Source organism: Schistocerca americana, chromosome X, assembly GCF_021461395.2.
Source record: "Schistocerca americana isolate TAMUIC-IGC-003095 chromosome X, iqSchAmer2.1, whole genome shotgun sequence".
Lineage (NCBI taxonomy): Eukaryota > Metazoa > Arthropoda > Insecta > Orthoptera > Acrididae > Schistocerca > Schistocerca americana.
Window position 1 is genome coordinate 273,795,028 of NC_060130.1, and position 22,033 is coordinate 273,817,060.

Here is a 22,033-nt window from a genome sequence, read left to right on the forward strand (position 1 = left end):
CACATTCATAGTCATCAGTTAGTTAGTTTTGAGGATCAGTCTATTTAAGTTGCAAATTGAAAGCATATTATAAGTAACACTAAGCAATCCACCTCTTCTATTTTAACCAAGCAGAGGGGGATCATTCTTTTAACAGGAGGCAAATAATTGTCGTTTTCCAATCTGTAGGTTTTGAGCCTCTCAGACCGCTTCTGTTCAGGACTGTAGTTGTGAATAATCTATTTTTAATTGTCCAGCAAAAATATGATCTTCGCTGCAGGCTTTGTCATTTTTTAGTTTCGTTATTACTTGGTGTATTTCTTTCAGTAGTTGGGGATGACTTCTACATCAACTGCATCTGGTGCTTCAAATCTAAAATAGGACACCGAATAATTGCATCTGAGTGGTTGTGAAATTATGCTTTCCATGTTAGGGGCTTTGGCAACGGCCTTGCCGCAGTGGATACACCGGTTCCCGTGAGATCACCGAAGTTAAGCGCTGTCAGGCGTGGTCGGCACTTCGAAGGGTGACCATCCAGGCCACCATGCGCTGTTGCCATTTTTCGGGGTGCACTCAGCCTCATGATACCAATTGAGGAGCTACTCGACCGAATAGTAGGGGCTTCGGTCAAGAATACTATCATAACGACCGGGAGAGCGGTGTGCTGACCCCACGCCCCTCCCATCCGCATCCTCCTCTGAGGATGACACGGCGGTCGGATGGACCCGATGGGCCACTTGTGGCCTGTAGACGGAGAGGTTTTTTATGTTAGGGACTTTGCGTCTTACGTTAATCCCGTTCTATAATAAACAAATGGCTGTGGTAAATGATTTTCTACAGGCACCTAAACGATAAAGGCGAATACTACACTGAGGTGACAAAAGACATGACATACCTCCCAGTATCGTGTCGGACCTCCTCCTGCCCGGCGTAATGCAGCCACTCGATGTGGCATGAACTCAACAATTCGCTGGAAGTCCCCTGCAGAAATATTTTAGTCATGCTGCCTCTATAGCTCTCCCTAATTGCGAAAGTGTTGGTGGTGCTGGATTTTATGTACGAACTAACTATCTCGATTATGTCCCATAAATGTTCGATGAGATTCATGTCTGCCATTCTGGATGGCCAAATCCTTCACTGTCCGGGATGTTCTTCAAACCAATCGCGAACAGTTGTGGCCTGGTGACATGGCGCATTTTCATCCATAAAAATTCCATCGTTGTTTGGGAACATGAAGACTATAAATGGCTGAAAACTGTCTCCAAGTCGCCGAACATAATCATTTCCAGTCAATGGTCGGTTCAGTTGGACCATGGGTCCGAGCTTGTTCCACGTAAACATAGCCGCACCATTATGGAGATGCCACCAGATTGCACAGTGCCTTGTTGACAACTTGGGTCCGTGTCTACGTGGGGTCTGCGCTACGCTCGAACCCTACTACCAGCTCATACCAACTGAAATTGTGACTCCTCTGACCAGGTTAAGGTTTTCCAGTTGTCTAGGGTCCAACAGATATGGTCACGAGCACAGAAGATGTGCTGCAGGCGATGTCGTGCTGTTAGCAGAGGCACTCGCGTCGTTCATCTGCTGCCATACCCATTAACGCCGAATTTAACCACACTGCTCTAACGGATACGTTCGTCGTACGTCCCACACCAATTTCTGCAGTTATTTCACGCAGAGGTGCTCGTCTGTTAGCACTGACAACTCTACACAGACGGTGTTGCTCTCGGTCGTTAAGTGAAGGCCGTCGGCCAACGCATTGTTCGTAGTGAGAGGTAGTGGCTGAAAATTGGTATTTTCGGCCGGTTCTTCACGCTGTGGATCTCAGAACATTAATTCCCTTACTATTTACGAAATGGAAAGTCCTATGTGTCTAGCTCCAACTACTACTCCACTTGAAACTCCGTTCATTGCCGTCGTGCCGCCATAACCATGTCGGAAACCTTTTCACATGAATGATATGAGTACAAATGACAGAGTGACTGATAACCTAAGATGTTAAGTCCCATAGTGCTTAGAGCCATTTTGAACAAATGACAGCCCCACCAATGCACTGCCCTTTTATACCTTGTGTACGTGATAACGCCGTCATCTGCATATGAGCGTATCGCTATCCCATGACTTTGGTCACCTCGGTGTATTTGGGCGCTAATACAACAGCAACCAGACGACACCCGCAAGTGGCTGCTTCTATTCAGCAACGGCGACGAAAAATAGAAAATACGAGCAAAGAGAGAGAATGACTGCTTATGATACCGCATTCAGCTGCTCGTTCCGTCCCTGTGCTACAGAGCTGGTGATTACGGCAGTAAGCCTGAGGCGCGCGCCGCGTTATGTCAGCTTAGTTCCGCGCATGCGCCGCTGCAGCGGCAGTGACCTAGCGGGAAACTCGCCGCAGCAGCCACAATTGCGGTAATCTTCCGTTCCAGTCATCGTCCGCTGGAAAACACGCCGTGCACAAGAAGCAGCCGCTTTTTCTGCTGCTCTGCTCTTCCCTCGTGATTCACAAATGGATTACCAGACAGAGAGACCTGAGTAGTTATTACACCTAAGAACGTACATAAGTGGAACTATGAAGAAGCGATGGAAATCTCTCTTGATGCCATTAAAAGCTTTTCGTTTAAGGTAAAAACAACGCATTTTATCTAGATGCAGTCCAGTTTTAGGCCAATGAATTTTAACCATCGTTTAGCTTGAGAGAATTTCGTTCAAAATGGTTCAAATGGCTCTAAGCCATATGAGACTTAACATCTGAGGTCATCAGTCCCCTAGACTTAGAACTACTTAAACCTAACTAACCTAAGGACATCACACACATCCATGCCCGAGGCAGGATTCGAACCTGCGTCCGTATCAGCAGCGCGGCTCTGGAGTGTAGCGTCTAGAACCGTTCGGTCACAGCGGCCGGCGTGAGAGAATTTCCTGTCCACGAAGGACGATTCTGGAAGATCTGCAAAAATATCTCTACTTATGCCATAATCTCTTCATAGAGCTCGAAACTTTTTTGTAACTTCGAAAAGTTTTTGCTTTCCCAATGCTTTAGTACCTCCAAGCGAAGTTGTATTATCCTGTAGAAAAACTCTTCTGGCATTTTTGCTCCTGTTAACTCAGAAATGTTGTGTAACATTTAGCAGCTATTTTTTTTTCATTCTTGAGCAGGTAGTCAACAACAAGAATCCTTTTTGCTTACAGGAATACACCAGTTGTATCTTCTCCGCATGATGAAATGGAATTCGCATTTATTGGCGCACGGCCAGCGACCTCCACTCCACACTTCGATTGCTGTTTCGCTACGACCACTATAAGTGGTGTACTCACATTTCGTCCATAGCAACAAGTCAGCATACAAAACCCAATGGATTCTTTTTAACGGTAGAAAAATTCCTTTTCGTGTGTGATTGTGACAATAGTCAACAAATGCGGCACCCATCTTGCACAAAGTTTTCTCATGCTAATCATTCATTTGTAATGTACCATAGTCTTCCTTCTGACACGCCAGTAAGATCATTTATTTCGAACTGAAACGGTACTGTTTTTCGTCACGTGTCATTAACACATACAGGTGACTTTATTTTGGAAACTTCAGAGAGGCATGACAGGGCGAGGTGGTGCAGTGATTGGCACACTGGACTAGCATTCTGGAAAACGCGGTTCAAATCCCCGTCCATCCATCCAGATTTAGGTTTTCCGTTATTTCTGTAAATCGCCCCAGGCAAATGTCGGGACTGTTCTTTTGTAAAAGGCACAGCCGGTTTCCTTCCCCATTCTTTCGTAATCCGAGCTTATGCTTCGTCTCTAAGGACCCCGCTGTCGACAAGGCGATAAGCTCTGATCTTACTTCCTTCCAAAGAGGCACGCATAAAATTATACACAAATATCGATATTGAACTCTGTACGAACACGGACTGGAAGCATAGATAGATATTTGGAGCAGCAGGTAGCCAGATTATTGACATATCTTACGGCTCCCTCTTTGGGAGTGGCAGCCAATCAGGGGGTTTGCTGCGATACTTAGATTCACTGCAGTTAAACTTTGGAGCAGAGATACTCTTACTGTTTTGGTTCTGGTCGGCTGCGTGGTCGTCATTGCCCAGTCGCTAAAATATTTCAAATTTATGTTACTACAATTATTGGGCAGATCGCTACGTGCTTTTGGTTTAAAGTAACGCATTGCAATTACAGTTGGCTGCACTAATTTAGGACGAACTTTTTTCCAGTGTCAGAGTTAGGTAAGGTAAATTTTTCACTTTCCTTTGCCGTCCCTTGGCATCATCTGCAAATAATCTGTGATGACGGCTCAGATTATCTCCTAAATTTTGTGTGTAAATAAGGAACAACAGGGGGCCTATAACACTACCTTGGGGAAGGCCGGAAATTAGTTTTGTTTTAGTCGATGACTTTCCATCAATTACTACGAGCTGTGACCTCTCTGACAAGGATGTCACGAATCTAGTCGCATAACCGAGACGGTATTCCATAAGCACGCAATTTGATTACAAGCCACTTGTGAGGTACGGTGCCAAAAGCCTTCTGGGAATCGAGAAATATGGAATCAATTTATCTTTTGTCGGTATCATTCTTGTGAGTAAACAGCTAGTTGTGTTTCACAGACAAAATATTTTCTAAATCCGTATTGAGTATGCCTCAATAAACTGTTCTCTTCGAGGTAATTCATAACGTTCCAACACAATATATGATCCAAAATTCTGGTGCGTATCGATGTTAATGACATGGGCTTGTAATTTAATGGATTACTCCTATTGCCTTTCTTGAATACTGGTGACCTGTCCAACTTCTCAGTCTTTGAGTCCGGATCTTTCATCGGGCCAGCTGTTGTATGTGAATGTTAAGTATTGAGCTACTGCATCAGAATCCTCTGCTAGAAACGCAATTGGTATTCGGTTTCGACCGGAAGACTTGCTTTTACTGAGTGATTTAAGTTGCTTCACTACTCCGGGGCTATCTACTTTTGAGTTACTCATGTTGGCAGTTGTTCTTGATTCGAATTCTGGAATATTTTGGAATATCCATATTCATACTAGATTCTAAATCCCTGCCGGCCGCGGTGGCCGAGCGGTTCTAGGCGCTTCAGTCCGGAACCGCGCGACTGCTACGGTCGCAGGTTCGAATCCTGCCTCGGCCATGGTTGCGTGTGATGTTCTTAGGTTAGTTAGGTTTAAGTAGTTCTAAGTTCTAGGGGACTGATGACCTCAGATGTTAAGTCCCGTAGTGCTCAGAGCCATTTGAACCATTTCTAAATCTCTGTTGGCAAGTATTCAGTCAGGCATTTTGACATTATTATTTTACGTATCATGTAAAGCAATCTATTTTTTGTACTTAGTATGGATTTTTATGTTGTACGTTCACTGTACACGCAATTGCACAACAAAAGTAGTAGTTTTTCTAACAGAGCAAGTTATTTAGGCAATCTGTTGCCCATGTTACGGTTTTTCCAAACTTACTTTCTGATCGTCAATCACGTTCTTATGTAAGACCACGTTCTGCAGTAGGCCTCATTTTGATCCCATGTCCTAATTAACTGTACGATCACATACAAATTATATGAAAAACTGCAGTGTTATGAGTGTTGTTAAATATTGTTTTCAGAATTTTCAGTAAGTAACCATACAGGAGAGAGATGATGAAGACAGCAACACGGATAGCACACGCTACAGAACGACTCTCACCACAGTCTGATGTGAAAGCTCGTTTTGTATTCAGAGATAATTGTTTGTATGCTTAAGTAATGGTCAAGGTTAACTGTTATCACGACACAAACTTTAGTGAGTCGGCAAATTGCATAGGCTTGTCGGAAAAACAGGTGCAAACAACTTAAAAATTGTACTAATCTTGGTTGAGCTGAAAGCCAACTGTTGTGGGTAGTGGTATAGCAAGCAGAACATGGGATCACAATATGCCCTGCTGCAGACCGTGATGTCACACAAGTACATGATTGAGGCGAAAACAAAGGAAGCTACGAAAAACAGTTATTTGGACAAAGATTTGTCAACAAATTGCTGCATTAGAAAATCCACCCCATTTACAGAGCGAACAGACGTAGGGCGATTGTCACTCATCAACATATAAATCCGAACTAACTACAAAAAATAATTCAGAGTCGGATTGAATTGTTACCAAATTGGTGGGGGAAGAAGTTCTAGTATTGGCATGGATGAGGATGACAGAATACATAGATATTCTGGACTCAAACTTTCACGAAAACTAAATTGCGGTTTCAATCAAGATGTCAAAGAAAAGTTAAAAGTTTACTGTACGTAACCGTGATATTGAAGAAATATGTTCGTCCTAAATGTATGCAGACGATTCTAAATGCAATGGCCGGCCGTAGAGGCCTAAGCGGTTCTAGGCGCTACAGTCTGGAGCCGCGCGACCGCTACGGTCGCAGGTTCGAATCCTGCCTCGGGCATGGATGTGTGTGATGTCCTTAGGTTAGTTAGGTTTAAGTAGTTCTAAGTTCTTGGGGACTGATGACCTCAGAAGTTAAGTCCCATAGTGCTCAGAGCCATTTGAACCATCTAAATGCAATGCGTCACTTAATCTAAAAGGAAGTAGAGATCTGACCAACAACAATTCACGCGCACAGTACTACGACGTCTGGAACACCACGGACTGTTACCACGGTGGACATTGTTGTGGCTTCCTTTGAGATGGCAGCAGACAGAGGCACGTTAGCAATGTTTCGCCCAACACAGGAGTGGCAGCATGTAGGCTGTTCAGCTGTGTCCTTGATCTTGATATAGCAGCACGATGGACGTACCCGTGTGTGGAGGCTCCGGTGAGAACTAACATTGTTAGATTTCATTCGTCACCCTTATGCCAGTGCGGCACTTAGCGTGATGGTATGCCGGTAATTTGGACAGAAAGGGTTTCGTTTCTGCTGCGTTAAGATCGGTGACTGTACTCTATCTTCAGGGCCTCCGTGAATTTACCTTTCATCAAGATACCACAAGATATCATGTTGAAAGTGCTGTCCTGACCCATCCAGATACAGACGGTTTTCTACTATTGGACTGGTCAGTAAGTTCTCCAGACCTCTCAGTCTATTAAAACAGGTGTTCATGGGTTGCTGAGAGACTAACACATTACTACTCACCAGCCACTACGATGGATGAACTCTGGAACAGCACTGAAGCAGTGTGGAGCGACGTACCCATATCTACCATCCGAGCTCACCTTGACTCAAAGTCCAATCGGGTTAGAGCGTTATGGCTGCCAGAGATGGCAGCTCTGTGTACTAAATTTCTTACCCTGTACACTTCCAGATCACCTACAAATTTAATCACGTATTATTCCTACTATGCCGACGGCCTTGCGTCAGTGGTAACACTGGTTCCTGTCAGACCCACGAAGCTAAGCGCTGTCGAGTCTGGCTAGCACTTGGCTGAGAGACCGTCCACATCAGCCGAGCGCTGTTGGCAGGCGGGGTGCACTCAGCCCAGTTGAGAAGTTACTTGACTGAGAAATAGCGATTCCGGTCTGAAAAGCTGACAACGGTTGGGAGATGGTTGTACTGACCGCAAGTCCCTCCGTATCCGCATCCAGTGACACCTATGGATGAGGATGACACGGTGGTCGGTCGGTAACGTTGGGCTTTCCGAGGCCTGTTCGGACGAGTTTGAGTCGAGTATTATTCCTATTTTACTGTATATGCACAATAAGTAACATTTCCGTATTTGCTTTCTTTCCTGCTACTGTAATTTTAGAGACCACTAACTGATGTAGAGCTCAGTACCTTAGCGTAAACTGCGAATGCTTACATGAACCAAAGATTGGGGGAATCTTTGAGAAGTATAGTGCAACTGAAGGTGAGACGTCGTACAAGAATCTTACCTGACTTATTCATTAGTACCAATCCAGTGGTTGGGATCCTCAGCAGCTCCGATTTAAGCAGAAGTTAAGTCCTTGTAACCAGCCGGTTCAGTCGGTAAGAGAATTTTACAGTAGTGCTGGGCGACAATACGTAGGAAACAGTAGTAGGAATACGAGCATACTTCCACGAATTGCTATCGAAAGTGTTTGTGAAAGCAATATTCTTGACTCGCTGTGGAACACATTAACTGCCTTTATCGTATTTCCTGAGAGACTACAATACGTTTCTGACAAGAGCTTGAGGTGTATAGGGAGGCGTGCGACAGAGTCGTCCCATTCGCGAGTGAAGCAAGAAGTACCTTTTAACATATGTTATACAATGGCTTTAGGTGTATTTATGCACCTATAAAATCAGAATTAAAGGATAGAAAAAAACATTACTCTCCTTTACACGAGCTTCACACGATATCGTTAGACAATCAGCGTGTAAACTACTGGACAGAAGTAAGCGCTTTAGTGGGAACGACGATAAATCTGTTTTAAACACTTATAAAGTGTCATGACAATAACAGAAACTCACCACGAATAACGGAAGTACCTTAACGTAAGAAATCAATGGATTATTGTATTTCAAAACTTCTGTTACGTTTCAGAGGTTAGGAACTAATAGGAGTTCTAGCAAAAGTTAGTCGAGCTTCCAGCCAGGGAAAATATTACATTCGTTGACCTGCAGAAATCTTGTATTAAAGTTGACATGTACGGCTTTCCATTATTCAGTACGAATGTGTACTTACCGCTACAGACAACGGATAATAAGGTTTGTTGTATTTCCCGCCTTAGCCTAATGACGGTTCAAATGGCTCTGAGCACTATGGGATTCGAACCTGCGACCGTAGCAATCGCGCGGTTCCGGATTGAAGCGCCTAGAACCGCTCGGCCACCGCACCTAATGACGCAGAGACAAAGGTTAGGTCTGGGAAGTACAACTTATTCCAACAAGCAGGCCCACATTTCATCAAACTGCCTTATAACATCATAGGAATAGTTAATGCCGAAATCAGCAATTCTACAATTACTATATTGCCTGTTCTCCTGCTCTTATACCATTTCTATGAATGAGAATTCAAATGGCACGTGTTTTACAATATTCAATTTTCGTGAAAATCGACAGCTTGTAAAGCGAAAGTGAAATACTGGAGTATATTAACAGTTCACTTTTCAAATAAAATTATGAAATTACGAAATTATTCGACCAGGTATTAACAAACAAATCCATTATATCAATTTTCTTTTCTTCTGATATCACCGAGCGATTTGAAAATGTAGAAAACATCATCCGAGAGAACATGGGATGAACTGTCATCGCACTTATAGTGTGGCTTAGCCTGGAACACTATACTTCAGAATTGCTTATCATTTCACTCACGTCTTCATTTCATATCCTTCATGAGATAGAAAACAGGAAATTACACTTGATAATGGATCCACGTCGGTCGTTCCAGAGGGATCATCTGTCGCTACCTAATTCTGAAACATCTTACATATTTTTGTGGACAGCGAATATTATTATACAAATTTTTTTTACTCATCTTGTTTGGTACGCAAGTTTATATCACGTTAAAGTGAGCTACTGTAGTACGTGCGACGTAACTGCAACATAAAGGTTCAGCAAACCATCTATATCGCCGAATTTTCTGTTTCATAACACATATAATGGACTTGCCGTAACTGAGATCACACAGTACTAACGTCCAACACGTCTATCACTTATGGATCGAAGATTTGTTATTTGTGGCGCATTACATGAGAAGCGAAAGTGCTGCAATAGGTGATGTGCGATCGTAAATTTCCTCTGCGAGCGATCTTGCAGGAGTATGTCATCATTGCATGTGATTGGAGCGTTTAGACGGCGCAACCCTCTATCATAATTAGCAGGTGTTCTGACGTATTAATGGTAGTTCAGGCTCGTATCCTCCGGATAAACGATAAGCAACGTCCATTCTCATCTCTGATTCTAGACGTAATAATTATAGGATCTTACCTACCGACATACTGCTGCGTCTGAACACATTACTCACATTTAAGCCGACATACCATCACTGGAGGTAAAACAACTGTTAAAGATAATCTCTCTCTAACAATGAATGCCCTCGCTGGTCATAATTCAACACCCAAGCGGTGATTTATCGGCTGATATACAACAACGAAGAGTAGTAAGAGTCTGAATGAAAACTATATAAGTAACCTGTAGTTTTTATTTACGATAGCCATCGCTTTATAACTGAAGAATGACCAAGAATATGTTTTCTCTAAGACATTAACACTGCGAAACACTGTCCAGTTAACAAGAAAGTGAAAGTTTTCTTACAATCGAAATCTCTATCACGTGACCCGATTCTTCCTAATTTTCGTGATACCCTAAACTTAAAACTAACGATTTGATATTTTTTAACGTAAAGCAATTGCTGGATCAGCTTCATTTAGCTATATCTGGGAAAATACTACAGTCTACACTAAGGTCCCCGACCACTGTCAGGTATATCCCCTGCCTGCACATTCTGGGCTCTTTAGAGTATTTACAAGATGTAAAACGTTTGTTACGGAAAACTAATGTTTAATTTGAATAAACAGTTATGGACGTCCATACGACGATTATTGTCTGTAAATATCTCCGTTACAACGACCTTGTGCCATGGACAGCAGTTTCATCCCATTTCCAGTCTGAAGCAATTGTACACATCCTTGGCTTTCAGTGTACCTACGTATTTGTATAACATAATTATGAACTTCAGGAACCGCGCGGGGTTAGCCGAGCGGTCTAGGGCGCTGCAGTAATGGACCGTGCGGCTGGTCCCGGCGGATGGTCATGTCCTCCCTCGGGCATGGGTGTGTGTGTTTGTCCTTAGGATAATTTAGGTTAAGTAGTGTGTAAGCTTAAGGACTGATGACCGTAGCAGTTAAGTCCCATAAGATTTCACAACCATTTGAACATTTTTTTGAACTTCAGCAGTCATGTAATTTACTGGCTGTTATGCATGAGAGCGCTGTCATTTGCAGAATTTATTCTGCTACAATATTTCACTCATTATCAGTTAGTGTTGGCTGTTTATTATCTGTAACAATAAAGCATTTCGGATACAGCTCAGAGTGTTAAAATACAAAAACTTGATGTACGTTTCAGACAGTCATAAAGTGCTTAGTAAAACGTATGCCCACTTTTACTGATTCACTCACTCAGGTGCCTGGCAGAGAAATATATACATCGCATGATTCATAAGAGAAACTACTAAAATATGCGTTTTACATATCGGTATTTAACGCCCGACTCACTCAACATCCTGATGCGAATAAAAATCCAAGTATGTGTAAACAAGAAGTCACAATATTCCGCACCAAAAGACCAAAATATAAGAGCGATACTAGGAAAGAGACTACTAGAATTCAGTACATGCTTCTTAACATAATTATTATTACATAGTGATGTATAATAATAAAAATCACCTCAAGTTGAACAAATTGTTCTCCTCTTGTATTTTAGAAACTTGTAATGCGCGTTTGAACAAAAAATGTGTTTGAAATTGCAAAAACCTTTTTTATTGGCAAAATGCATAACGTACCAAAAAGACCAGCCCATAGTTACATTGTCGAACTCCACTGAGAGAGACTTTTAAAGAATCTATTCCGTTTTCAAATTGATCCATAGAACTTTGTTAATCTGTCTGGTTTACTTGACATTGCAAGGTATTTAACAGCATACGAAACTGACTCAATCTGTGTTTTTCGTAACCAGTAAACAGCGCGTCCAAAAGTTGAAATGTTGCGTTATATGTCACTGTTATGGTTTGTGAAAATGTGGACTAAAGTGTATGTCAGCTTGTTTAATGTACGTACATATTCTAGCTAAAGACAGAAATCTTCACATATCTCACAAAGACTATGTGATCAAAAGTATCCGGACACCACCAAAATCATACGTTTTTCGTATTAGGTGCATTGTGCTGCCACCTACTGCCAGGCACTCCCTGTCAGCAATCTCAGTGGTCATTAGACATCGTGAGAGAGCAGAATGTGGCGCTCCGCGGGACTAACGCACTTCGAACGTGGTCAGGTGATGGGGTATCACTTGCGTCATACGTATACACGCGAGATTTCCACACTCCTAAACATCCCTAGGTACACTGTTTCCGATGTGATAGTGAATTGGTAACGTGAGCGGACACATAAAGCACAAAAGTGTACAGACCGACCTCGTCTGTTAACTGACAGAGACCGCCTACAGTTGAAGAGGGTAGTAATGTGTAATAGATAGACATCTATCCAGACCATCACACAGGAATTCCAAACTGCATCAGGATCCACTGCAAGTACTATGACAGTTAGGCGGGAGGAGAGAAAACTTAGATATCATGGTCGAGCGGCTGCTCGTAAGCCAAACATCACGGCGGTAAATGCTAAACAACGCCTCGCTTGGTGTAAGGAGCGTAAACATTGGACGATGGAACAGTGGAAAAACGTTGTGTGGAGTGACGAATCACGGTACACAATGTGGCCATCCGATGGTAGGGTGTGGGTATGGCTAATGCCGGGTGAGCGTCATCTGCCAGTGGGTGTACTGCCAGCAGTAAAATTCGGAGGCTGTGGTGTTATGGTGTGGTCGTGTTTTTCATGAAGGAGGCTTGCAACCCTTGTTGTTTTGCGTGGCACCATCACAGCACAAGCCTAAAAAATGGTTCAAATGGCTCTGAGCACTATGGGACTTAACATCTTAGGTCATCAGTCCCCTAGAACTTAGGACTACTTAAACCTAACTAACCTGACATCACACACATCCATGCCAGAAGCAGGATTCGAACCTGCAACCGTAGCGGTCGCGCGGTTCCACACTGAAGCGCCTAGAACCGCTCATACACACCGACCGGCGAACTGCTTATCGTCCATGTTCCACTTCCATACATGGCCACACTCCATACAAACACTTTAAGAAAAGACTTCCTAACACTTAAATTTATACTCGATGTTAACGAATTTCTCCTCTTCAGAAACGCTTTCCTTCCCATTGCCAGTCTACATTTTATATCCTCTCTACTTCGACCATCATCAGTTACTTTGCCCCCCAAATACCAAAACCCATTTACTACTTTAATTGTCTCATTTCCTAATTTAGTTCCATCAGAATCAGCTGATTTAATTTCACTACATTCCATTATCCTCGTTCTGCTTTTGTTGATGTTCATCTTATATCCTCCTGTCAAGACACTGTCCATTCCGTTCAACTGCTCTTCCAGGTACTTTGCTGTCTCTGACAGAACTACAATGTCATTAGCGAACCTCAAAGTTTTTATTTCTTCTCAATGGATTATAATTCTTACTCCGAAGTTTACTTTTGTTTCCTTTACTGCTTGCTCAATGTTGTTGTTGTGGTTTTCAGTCCTGAGACTGGTTTGATGCAGCTCTCCATGCTACTCTATCCTGTGCAAGCTTCTTCATCTCCCAGTACCTACTGCAACATACATCCTTCTGAATCTGCTGAGTGTATTCATCTCTTGGTCTCCCTCTACGATTTCTACCCTCCACGTTGCCCTCCAATACTAAATTGGTGATCCCTTGATGCCTCAGAACATGTCCTACCAACCGATTCCTTCTTCTAGTCAAGTTGTGCCACAAAATTCTCTTCTTCCCAATCCTATTCAATACCTCCTCATTAGTTATGTGATCTACCCATCTAATCTTCAGCATTCTCCTGTAGCACCACATTTCGAAAGCTTCTCTTCTCTTCTTGTCCAAACTATTTATCGCCCATGTTTCACTTCCATACATGGCTACACTCCATACAAATACTTTCAAAAACGACTTCCTGACAATTGAATCTATACTCGACGTTAACAAATTCCTCTTCTTCCGAAACGCTTTCCTTGCCATTGCCAGTCTACATTTTATATCCTCTCTACTTCGACCATCATCAGTTATTTTGCTCCCCAGATAGCAAAACTCCTTTACTACCATAAGTGTCTCGTTTCCTAATCTCATTCCCTCAGCATCACGCGACGTAATTCGACTACATTCCATTGTCCTCGTTTTGCTTTTGCTGATGTTCATCTTATAACCTCCTTTCAAGACACTATCCATTCCGTTCAACTGCTCTTCCAAGTCCTTTGCAGTCTCTGACAGAATTACAATGTCATCGGCGAACCTCAAAATTTTTATTCCTTCTCCATTGATTTTAGTACCTACTCCGAATTTTTCTTTTGTTTCCTTTAATGCTTGTTCAATATACAGATTGAATAGCATCGCGGAGAGGCTACCACCCTGTCTCACTCCCTTCCCAACCACTGCTACCCATTCATGTCCCTCGACTCTTATAACTGCCATCTGGTTTCTGTACAAATTGTAGATAGCCTTTCGCTCCCTGTATTTTACCCTGCCACTTTCAGAATTTGAAAGAGAGTATTTCAGTCAACATTATCAAAAGCTTTCTCTAAGTATGCAAATGCTAGAAACGTAGGTTTGCGTTTCCTTAATCTATTTTCTAAGATAAGTCGTAGGGTCAGTATTGCCTCACGTGTTCCATTATTTCTACGGAATCCAAACTGATCTTCCCCGAGGTAGGCTTCTACTAGTTTTTCCATTCGTCTGTAAAGAATTCGCGTTGGTATTTTGCAGCCGTGACTTATTAAACTGATAGTTCGGTAATTTTCACATCTGTCATCCCCTGCTTTCTTTGGGCTTGGAATTATTATATTCTTCTTGAAGTCTGAGGGTATTTCGCCTCTCTCACACATCTTGCTCACCAGATGGTACAGTTTTGTCAGGACTGGCTCTTTAAAGGCTGTCAGGAGTTCTAATGGAATGTTGTCTACTCCTGGGGCCTTGTTTCGACTCAGGTCTTGCAGTGCTCTGTCAAACTCTTCACGCAGTATCATATCTCACATTTCATCTTCATCTACATCCTCTTCCATTTCCATAATATTGTTCTCAAGCACAACCCTCTCTATACTCCTTCCATCTTTCTGCTTTCCCTTCTTTGCTTAGAACTGGGTTTCCATCTGAGCTCTTGATTTTCATGCAAGTGGTTCTCTTGTCTCAAAAGGTCTCTTTAATTTTCCTGTATACAGTGTCTATCCTACCCCTAGTGAGATAAGCCTCTACATCCTTACATTTGTCCTCTAGCCATCCCTGCTTAGCCATTTTGCACTTCCTGTCAATCTCATTTTTGAGACGTTTGTATTCCTTTTTCCTGCTTCATTTACCTCATTTTTATATTTTCTCCTTTCATCAATTAAATTCAACATTTCTTCTGTTACCCAAGGATTTCTAGTAGCCCTCGTCTTTTTACCTACTTGATCCTCTGCTGCCTTCACCACTTCATCTCTGAGAGCTACCCATTCTTCTTCTACTGTATTTCTTTCCCCCATTCCTGTCAAGTGTTCCCTTATATTCTCCCTGAAATTCTGTACATCCTCTGATTTATTCAGTTTATCCAGGTCCCATCTCCTTAAATTCCCACCATTTTGCAGTTTCTTCAGTTTTAATCTACAGTTCATAACCCATAGATTGTGGTCAGAGTCCACATCTGCCCCTGGAAATGTCTTCCAATTTAAAACCTGGTTCCTAAACCTTTGTCTTACCATTATATAATCTATCTGAAACCTGTCAGTATCTCCAGGCTTATTCCATGTATACAACCTTCTTTTATGATTCTTGAACTAAGTGTTAGCTATGATTAAGTTGTGCTCTGTGCAAAATTCTATTAGGCGGCTTACTCTTTCGTTTCTTACCCCCAATCCATATTCACCTACTACGTTTCCTTCTCTCCCTTTTCCTACTATCCAATTCCAGTCACCCATGACTATTAAATTTTCGCCTCCCTTCGCTATCTGAACGTTTTATCTCATCATACATTTCATCAGTCGTCATCTGCGGAGCTAGTTGGCATATAAACTTGTACTACTGTAGTAGGCGTGGGCTTCGTGTCTATCTTGGCCACAATAATGCGTTCACTATGCTGTTTGTAGTAGCTTACCCGCACTCCTATTTTTTATTCATTATTAAACCTACTCCTGCATTACCCCTATTTGATCTTGTATTTATAACCCTGTATTCGCCTGACCACAAGTCTTGTTCCTTCTGCCACCGAACTTCACTAATTCCCACTATATCTAACTTTAACCTATCCATTTCCCTCTTTAAATTTTCTAACCTACCTGGCCGGTTAAGGGATCTGACATTCCACGCTCCGATCTGTAGAACGCCAGTTTTCTTTCTCCTGATATCGACGTCCTCCTGAGTAGTCCCCGCCCGGAGATCCGAATGGGGGACTATTTTACCTCCGGAAGAGGACGCCATCATCATTTAACCATACAGTAAAGCTGCATGCCCTCGGGAAAAATTACGGTTGTAGTTTCCCCTTGCTTTCAGCCGTTCGCAGTACCAGCACAGCAAGGCCGTTTTTGTTAGTGTTACAAGGCCATATCAGTCAATCATGCAACTACTGAAAAGATTGCTGCCCCCCTTCAGGAACCTCACGTTTGTCTGGCCTCTCAACAGATACCCCTCCGTTGTGGTTGCACCTTCGGTACGGCTATTTGTATCACTGAGGCACCCAAGCCTCTCCACCAACGGCAAGGTCCATGGTTCATGAGGAGGGGGGGGGGGGGGGGCTTGCTCAATATACAGATTGATTAACATCGGGGATAGGCTACAACCACGTCTCACTCCCTTCCCAACCACTGCTTCACTTTCATGCCCCTCGACTCTTATAACTGCCATCTGGTTTCTGTACAAATTGTAAATAGCCTTTCGTTCCCTGTATTTTACCCCTTCCACCTTCAGAATTTGAAAACAGTATTCCAGTCAACACTGTCAAAAGCTTTCTCTAAGTCTACAAATGCTAGAAACGTAGGTTTGCCTTTCCATAATCTATCATTTAGGATATTTTATGGAATTTAAACCATTTCTAAGAAAGTTTCATGATCTGAACAATGAAGTACTTTGGAGAGACTATAAAAAATCCAGATGGAAATATTTTCTTATTTACACCTCTTAACAATTTGTGAATTAATTTGGAAATGGCGTACTCAGTCATGCAGACCATGTGGAACATCGACTGTGAGATAGTAAGAAGTCCCTGTCCATTTAAATGTAACACTGCTCGTGACTTCAATCCTTTTTCAAAGCTTTCTCTAAGTCTAAAAATGCTAGAAACGTAGGTTTGCCTTACCTTAATCTTTCTTCTGGGATACGTCGTAGGGTCAGTATTGCCTCACATGTTCCAACATTTCTACCGAATCCAAACTGATCTTCCCCGAGGTCGGCTTCTACCAGTTTTTCCATTCGTCTGTAAAGAATTCGTGTTAGTATTTTGCAGCCGTGGCTTATTAAACTGATAGTTAGGGTAATTTTCACATTTGTCAACACCTGCTTTCTTTGGGATTGGAATTATTATATTCTTGCCGGCCGCGGTGGTCTAGCGGTTCTAGACGCTCAGTCCGGAACTGCGCGACTGCTACAGTCGCAGGTTCGAATCCTGCCTCGGGCATGGATGTGTGTGATGTCCTTAGGTTAGTTAGGTTTAAGTAGTTCTAAGTTCTAGGGGACTGATGACCACAGATGTTAAGTCCCATAGTGATCAGAGCCATTTTTATTATATTCTTCTTGAAGTCTGAGGGAATTTCGCCTGTCTCATACATCTTGCTCACCAGAAGGTACAGTTTTGTCAGGACTGGCTCTCCCAAGGCTGTCAGTAGTTCTAATGGAATGTTGTCTGCTCCCGGAGCCTTGTTTCGATTTAGGTCTTTCAGTGTTCTGTCAAACTCTTCACGCAGTATCATATGTCCCATTTCATCTTCATCTACATCCTCTTCCATTTCCATAATATTGCCCTCAAGAACATCGCCCCTGTGTTGACCCTCTATATACTCCTTCAACCTTTCTGCTTTTCCTTCTTTGCTTAGAACTGGGTTTCCATCTGAGCTCTTGATATTCATGCAAGTGGTTCTCTTTTCTCCAAAGGTCTGTAACTTAAATAATCATTACAACATATTACGTCAAATAGTACAATAACTTGTGTCATTTTCTATGGGTCGAATATTTTTTGGGTCGTCCTGCATCGATTTGATTCCTCGGCGAACTCTCTCCTTTATCGCCAGCACACCATAAACATGGCTTTTGTATACGAGTAGTGATCATAAGGTTTAAATTATCATCTCGAAATAATAAGTTACTTTTTCTGGTATGTGTTTGCGGTCCTGTTATAGACTGAACTTCCCGCGTAATAGTACCGTAGCACGCCTCTCGATGGGCCAGAACAAAATAGCACAGTCGTTGATAAAGCTGAGTATTATGCAGTAAGCGAGAGCTGAGTAATCCTTACCGCTATGTATGGCCAATTCAGACAACTTCTTTATCTGTCGCGACCTCCCTCCCCCCCCCCCCCCCCCATCTACCAAATTTTGTACAACCTCAGTAGCACAGCGTAGCCAAGACGAAATTAACAAAACATTTATCGGAGCCGTATTTCTGAGATTACTTTAACCGTGTTATGGGAGACAGAAGTTGCAGATCATGCAGAACACAACCATGTTATACGGAGGGTGTGCTGCTCTACCCTTCACCTACGGACCCACTTGGAAATAAGTAATTGAGCTTCTCTTGTAAACAAACCGACGCATATTTTGTATTTTATCATCCATCAAGCCTTTAATTGTACATCTTATTTGTTTTGTATCTAGGTTGAATTTTTTGTGGGAGTAGCGATCTGTATGTGTTGGTTGTCTGTACACGTTTTGTCCCAAAGTTTGGTCCGCATGTTTAATTACTTACGCTTCTAGGAAATTAAGATGGTCGTTGCTCTCTTTCTCTATTATTCGCAGCCGGCCAAGAAGAAAGAATTCAAGGATTGATGAGGAACAACAATCAACAACGGATAACGTTCCTACCTCTTTTGTAAATAATATTACAGAAGTCATTCGAATTGTTTCTGTCGAAGTATGGGGTTAAAGCGATTTTAAGCATAGAGGGACAATAGATAAATTTCATATATCTTTAAAAAATGTACGTCATTATCCGGTGACAGCTAGTGTGTATAAAATTCCATGGAGTTGTGATCAAAGACAAACAGTGTATTATAATTAATAGCGAAAATTGACACAGATGTAAGAATACAATAATAGATTAAAAAATATTCCAATAAACATCGGCAAAAACGGTCCTTTTGCGAGATAATTGCAAATGTGTGACTACGAGCCGTTACTACCTTCAGCATGAAATAGTTTTCTACTTGGTACAAATGTGTCTGAAATGTGAACTTTTCGATTCACTCTCGGTTCAGTTGGTTTCAGAAATTTCAACAATAGCCTACCCGAACAAAAAAGCGTTTGTCTTGCGACAGTCGTCTGTGTTCTTGTGAACGGGCAGTCAGTCGTACAACGTATCAGTTGCAGCAGCACACCACAGTGCAGAGTTTAGTTTGTGACGACAAGAAGCGATTTATTTAAATTTATTGTGTGCATTTTAGTTTTAATTCTTAAATGTTTTGCATATTTATGTATCTAGTGGCCGCAGTTCCGTGTTTCAGTTACTGTGTAGTGTGTAGTTCCGCCGTCTTTAATACGGATAGGGAATAAGGTTGATTGCTACGTTCAGATGCGAGCAGAGTTAGTGGCCCGTCACTCAAGCGCCACTGGCTTCGGTACGCACCTTCAGGCTGTTGTCAATGGGCGAACATGGCGATCCAATGGATGTCCAGCAGGTACCACGTTTCCCCCGATCGGTCCACTATTGTTGCCGCTCTGGTTACTGCCCCAGTGAGGGTGACCCCTCACCCGTGGTCAATGGGGAGGTAGCTTCAAAGTGTGGCTAGCAGCGAAAGACCTCCCAGGGGGCCAATCGAGAGACCAGCGCCCCAGTTCGTCTGACAAACAAATTTCGGGCGCTATCTGTTGCTTACAAAGAGCTTCAGCGTAAGGCGACCCCTAGGTATATGGGAGCCAAGAAGGGGAACGTGTCCAGTATGTACTCTGTGCACATACTGGGTGGAGTTATTCAAGAAGTGGAGCGGGTACTTCCAGATACCATAAAGAGCGCAGGGTCCAGCCATCTGCATATTATGGCTCATGTCGGAACTAATGATGTATATAATTTTGAATCGGAAGATATTCTCCCTGGTTTCGGCCGCCTATCCGAAATGATAAAGACTATCAGTCTTGCTAGTGATATAAAGGCAGAGCTCACCATGTGCAGCATCGTCGACGGGACCAATTACGACATTTGGTGCAGAGCAGAGTGGACGGTTTGAATCGGAGGCTCAGACGGTTCTGTGACCGTGTAGGCTGCAGATTCCTCGACTTGCGCCATATGGAGATGGGTTTTCGGGTTCCGCTTGACAGAGCAGAGGTTCACTATACAGGAGGTGGCAGCATGTGTAGCAAGGGCTGTGTGGCATGGAATGGGCGGTCTTTTTACGTTGGAGGGTCTCAGCAAAGTACGGAACGCGCTGCAGTCTCAGAGGGTGCAGCAAAGACACAAGACGTGGGTAGACATAGCAATAAACTGTACTGTAGTTGTAAATTGTTTTGAGTAAGGACCAGAGCTTGAAGTGCTAATAGAGGCCACTGACACTCAAACCGTTATAGGTATCGAGATCTGGCTAAAGCTGGAGATAAGTTCAGCCGTAATTTCTACGTAGGATATAACGTTGTTCAGAAACGCCAGGTTAAATACTATTGGTAAGAGAGTATTTGTTGCTTTGAGAAGTAGTTTATTTTGTGGTGAAATTGAAGTACATAGTTGCTGTGAGTTAGTAAGGGCAGAGGTTATACATGACACTCGAAGTCCCTTGTGATGAACAATGTCAAAAGCCTTCTGGGAATCTAGAAATATGAAATCAATTTTAGATGGTCCGTCGATATCATTCATTACTTCTTGTGGATAAAAAGCTACTTCTTTTTAACATGAACGATATTTTCTGAATCCGTGCTGACGATGTGTTAATAGATAGTTTTCTTCGAAGTAATAATAATGTTCGAAGATAGTATATGTTTCAAAACCGTACAGCAAATCGTCAGTGATATGGGCCTACTTTCTTGAGTAGTGGTGTGATCTGCGAAACTTTCCAGTCTTTAGGTAAGATCTTTTGTCGAGCGAGCGGTTGCATATAATGGCTAAGTATGGAGCTATTGCGTCAGCATACTCTGGAACAAATGTAATTGGTATACAGTCTGGACCGGAAGACTTGCTTTTAGTAAGACTTCGCTACTCTGATAATATCTACTTCTAAGTTACGTATCTCGGCATCTGTTCTTAATTTGAATTCTGGAACATTACCATTGCTACCGCGCAGTGATGGTATTGATTGTCTTGCCGCTGGTGTACTTTACATACGCCAAAAATCTCTTTGGATTTTCTGCCTGATTTCGAGACAGAGTTTCGTTGTGGAAATTATTAAAAGCATCTCGCACTGAATCCTGCGCTGCTTTTCGGGGTTCAGTAAAACATCGCTCATCTTGGAGATTTTGTGTTCTTTTATATTTGGCACGATTTTTTCGTTGCTTTCGCAAAAGTGTTGTGATCTGTTCTGTGTACAATGTGGTATCAGTGCCATCGCTGTTAGTAATTTATCAGGTATATGTATCTCAGTTTCCATCGATACTGTTTCTCTGAATTTAAAACACGTCTGGTCTACATTTACATAGATTGGAAGGAGTGGAGATTGTCTCTTAGGAAGACGTCAGGCGAATTTTTGTCTGCTTTTTTTTTCAGTTAATATATTTTGATTTTTTTTTTTTTTGTTGATTTGGATGGTTCAAATGGCTCTGAGCACTATGCGGCTCAACTTCTGAGGTTATCAGTCGCCTAGAACTTAGAACTAATTAAACCTAACTAACTTAAGGACATCACACACATCGATGCCCGAGGCAGGATTCGAACCTGCGACCGTAGTGGTCGCGCGGTTCCAGACTGTAGCGGCTAGAACCGCTCGGCACCCCGGCCGGCACCCAGTATACGTCATGATGCTCCCTATTTTCTCAGGATTATTTGTTGCTAAGAGGTTAAGTATGTTTTCTCATAGCCGCGCGGTCTAACGCACTGCTTTCCGGGTGGGAAGGCGTGCCGGTCCCCGGTACGAATCGGCCCAGCGAATTAGTGTCGGAGTCCGGTGTGCCGGCCAGTCTGTGGATGGTTTTTAAGGCGGTTTTCCATCTGTCTCGGCGAATGCGAGCTGGTT

At 42.7% G+C, this 22,033-nt stretch overlaps 1 pseudogene; it reads left to right on the forward strand.

The window, feature by feature from the left end:
- The first annotated feature begins 419 nt into the window (after nucleotides 1-419).
- Nucleotides 420-537, forward strand: LOC124556924 (annotated as a pseudogene).
- The last annotated feature ends 21,496 nt before the right edge of the window (nucleotides 538-22,033 follow it).